This window comes from Orycteropus afer, unplaced genomic scaffold (assembly GCF_000298275.1).
Source record: "Orycteropus afer afer isolate SDZICR_OR568_19922 unplaced genomic scaffold, OryAfe1.0 scaffold00163, whole genome shotgun sequence".
In the NCBI taxonomy this organism is placed as follows: domain Eukaryota; kingdom Metazoa; phylum Chordata; class Mammalia; order Tubulidentata; family Orycteropodidae; genus Orycteropus; species Orycteropus afer.
Genome location: NW_006921750.1, coordinates 6,972,375 through 6,976,815, shown reverse-complemented (window position 1 = coordinate 6,976,815; position 4,441 = coordinate 6,972,375).

The following is a 4,441-nucleotide window of genomic DNA, read 5'->3' as shown; positions in this document are numbered from 1 at the left end:
TGAACAAAACCAGAAGTTGGTTTTTTGAACAGATAATAAAATTGACAAACCACTGGCAAATTTAACAAAGGAAAAGAGGGAGAGAATACAAATAACACAAATGAAAAATGAAATGGGTGACATCACAACAGAACCAAATGAAAAAAAAAAAAAAAGATAATAGTAAGATACAATGAAGAACTGTACTCCAACAAATATGAAAATCTGGAAGAAATGGACAGATTTGTAGAAACACACCCCTTACCTAAACTAACACATACTGATGTGAAAAGTTGAACAAATCCATAACAAAAGAAGAAATTGAACAAGTAATTAAAAAATTACCAACAAAAAAAAATTTCTGGCCCAGACAGTTTCACCAGAGAATTCTACCAATTATTCAGAGAAAACTGACACCATTCCTGCACAAACTATTCCAAACCATAGAAAAAGATGGAATCCTCCATAACTCATTTTCAGAAGCAAGCATAACCTTGATACCAAAAGCAAGCAAAGATATCACTCAAAAGGCAAACTACAGACCAATATCCCTCATGAATATAGATGCAATAATCTTCAACAAAATCATAGACATAGACTCCAACAACATATCAATAAAATCATTCATTATGACCAAGTGATGTTCATATCAGATATGCAAGGATGGTGTGATAGTTAGGTTTGTGTGTCAACTTGACTGGACCTGGTTGAGTGGCTGGGCAGCTGGTGGTATTTATTGCTCATGATGAGACTGGCAATCTACCACAAGCAGCTGAGTAGCTGCCTTTAGGATGTGGTCTGCTACCTGTCTATAAGGAAAAGCTTTGGGAATGGTCTCTAACCTATAGCATGCTTGGACTCTGCATGTAGCGATGTCATTGCTCAGCAGCCTGCTATGCTCTGCTGACCTTGGGACTTACAATGGACTCAAGTTAATGGCCTGACATGTGGTTTGGTAACATCAGGACTGTGCCTTTTTACTTGTCAGCCTTGGGGCTCCTCAGCTTCAGCAGCCTACAGCTGTCTAAGTGAAGAAACGCCTCTAGCTCCAGTGGGCCAGGAGCAGGAGGCAGAGCTGGACCCCAAGGTTGAAGGGCTTTCACCAAGCCCCTAGAACTGGCACTTTGAACTTGGACTTAAAGCCTCGAAATTGTAAGAATAAACACCTGTTTGTTAAGGCCATCCCATTTGTGGTGTATTTCTTGTCAGAGCCACACTAGGTAACCAGAACAGATGGTCAACATTAGGAAAAAAAAAAAAAAAAAAATCAACATCATCCACTACATTAGTAAAACAAAAGAAAAGAACCACATGATCATATCAATCAAGGCAGAAAAATAATTTTATAAAATCCAATATCAATTCCTGTTAAAAACTCTCAGCAAAAATGGAATTATAAGGGGCATTCCTCAACATAATAAATGGCATAAATTTAAATCCAACAGCCAACATTATTCTCAATGGAGAGAGACTGAAACCACTCCCCTTGTGAATAGGAACCAGACAAGGATGCCCTCTATCACCACTTCTATTCAACATTATATTGAAAGTCCTGGCCAGGGCAATAAGGCAAGAAAGGAATCAAAGGCATACAAATGGGTAAGGAAGAAGTAAAGCTATCCCTATTTGCTGATGATATGATCCTATACCTAGAAAACTCTCAAAAATCTACTAGAACTAATTGAGAGATTTAGCATCGTGGCAGCATACAAGATTAACATCCAAAAATCAATTGAATTCCTCTATACCAGCAAAGAGATTTATGAAAACTGGAAAGAAATAAGGAAATCAATACCACTTACAATCGCTACCCCCAAAAATAAAATACTTGGAAATAAATCTTACCAGGGACACAAAAGACCTATACAAAGAAAACTAGAACAAACTACTTCAAGAAACCGTAAGAGATCTACATAAATGGAAGAAAATACCATGCTGATGGATAGGAAGATTGAACATTGTGAAAATGTCATTTCTACCCAAAACAATCTATACGTTCAATGCAATCCCAATCCAGATCCCATCAAGATTTTTTAAGGATTTGGGAAAACCAATCACTAACTTATAGGAAAAGAAAGAGACCTTGGATATGCAAAGCACAATTGAAGAATAAATTAGGAAGTCTCACACTGCCAGATCTCAAAACCTACTATACAGCACAGTAGTCAAACTGCCTTGTATTAGTATAATGATAGACACATAGACCACTGGAATAGAATTGAGAACCAAAAAATAGATCCATCTATCTATGGTCAGCTTATCTCTGATGAATGGCCAAAATCTATTAAATATGGAAGAGAATGTTTGTTTAATAAATGGTGCTGGCAAAACTGGATATCCACTTGCAGAAAAATGAAACAAGATCTGTACATTAACCCATACATAAAAACTAACTACAGATGGATCAAAGGCTTAAATGTGAAACCTAAAACTACAGCGTTCTTCAAGCAAAAACTAGGCACAAATTTAGGGACTCTATTACATGGCATATATAGACTACCAAGCATAACCCAAAATGCACAAACAGCAGAAGAGAAACTAGATGAATGGGACCTTCTAAAAATTAAATTTTTATTGAAAGACTTCCTAACAGAGTCAAAAAGAGAACCTACAGATCAGGAAAAAATATTTAGCAACAACATATCTGACAAGGGATTTATCTCTAGAACTTGTAGAATACTCCAACTTCATCAAGAACAAAAAAGAAAAATAATCCAATTAAAAAATGGGCAGAAGACATGAATAGACACTTCACCAAAGAGGATATTCAGGCAACTAACAAACATTTGAAGAAATACTCATGATCACTAGCCATTAGACAGATGCAGAGACACTATCTTGTCCCAGCACTAGTAGCAAAGTTCAACAAGATAGAAAATAAAAAATGCTGGTGAGGATGTGGAGAAATTGGGATTCTCATACACTGCTGGCAGGACTGTCAACTGTACAACCACTGTGGAAAGCAGTATGGTGGTTCCTTAAAAAGTTAGAATTAGAAATACCGTTTGACCCAGCCATTCCATTACTAGGTTTATATGCTAAAGAAGTGAGAGCCATGACAAGAAACAGACATATGCACACCCATGTTCATTGCAGCACTATTTTCAATAGCGAAAAGATGGAAACAACCTATGTTTCCATCAACTGAGGAATGGATAAGCAAACTATGACACATATGCACAATCGAATACTATGCAAACCTAAAGAATAACATAGAATCTGCAAAACACCACATAACATGGATGAGCTTGGAGGATATTATGCTGAATGACATAATTCAGTCACAGAAGGACAAATATTGTATTAGTCTGTTGTTGTAAATGCCAAGGAAATGTTCATATATGGAAGGAAATTTTCTTTGGTGGTTACTAGGAATGGGAGAGGAGGGGAGGGAACATTGTTAGTGTGGTGATTATGTTTTTGTGTCAACTTGGCTGGGCCTGGTTGAGTGGCTGGGCAGCTGGTAGTAGTTATTCCCCATGATGAGACTGGCAATCAACTCCATGGGGGGATCTACCACAAGCAGCTGAGTAGCTGCCTTTGGGATGTTTATATATGGAAGGAAATTTTCTTTGTTGGTTATCAGGAGTGGGAGGGGAGGGGAGTGAACACTGTTATATAGGTAGAGATAAGTATTGATGTGGGTGAAGAGAAGGGCAATGTACCAAATGTGAGTGATCAACATGGTGGCATTCAGGAACAGGAAGACATAAAGAGGTACATGGGAGGTGCAGACAACAAAGATGAACCCTTTTGCACATACAGCATTCCATTGTCAGTGAAGGCAAACACAAGTATATGAGTGGATAGATGGGTGGACAGGCTGAAGTATTAGGTATGTCTATGCAGCAGGGAGTGTACCAAGACCATGTATAGGGTTGGCAGCCAATGGTTCTGCAAGTGTGTTTGTATTTTCTGTAAGAATTCCCAGGTGTATAATAGAGCTGACAAGGGACAAGTTTGTAGTCACTTCTTCACCACAGCCAGCTACCCAGAGGGAGTGAGTAGTGGAAACTGTAGGCTTGGGTTCATAGTCTCAGGGACATCCAGCTCAATTGGCATAACATACTACACAAACATTGTTCCACCTCCTACATTGGCGAGTAGTGACTAGGATCTTTTTTGTTTTTTTTTTTACCCAACAGGAGATTTTATTAAAGAGGCGAAAGGGCGCCTGCACTGAGGAAGGACAGAAGAAGAAGAGGAGGAAGAAGAAGAGAAGAAGAAAGAAAGGAAGACTAGAAGAAGAGAAGAAGAGAGAGAGGAAGAAGAGGAAGAGGAAGAGCAGGAAGAGGGTGGTCTTATATAGACCTGGGGTTAGGAGGTTGTACATCAGAGCTGGGAGAAGAGGTCTTAACCTATCAGAGGCTATGTTGCCTTTTAAAATATGCGCCTTGCAGGAAGCTCAGTTTTGACTTCCTTTAACTGACTTATGACCTTGGGCGCGGCAGCAGGGAATGAA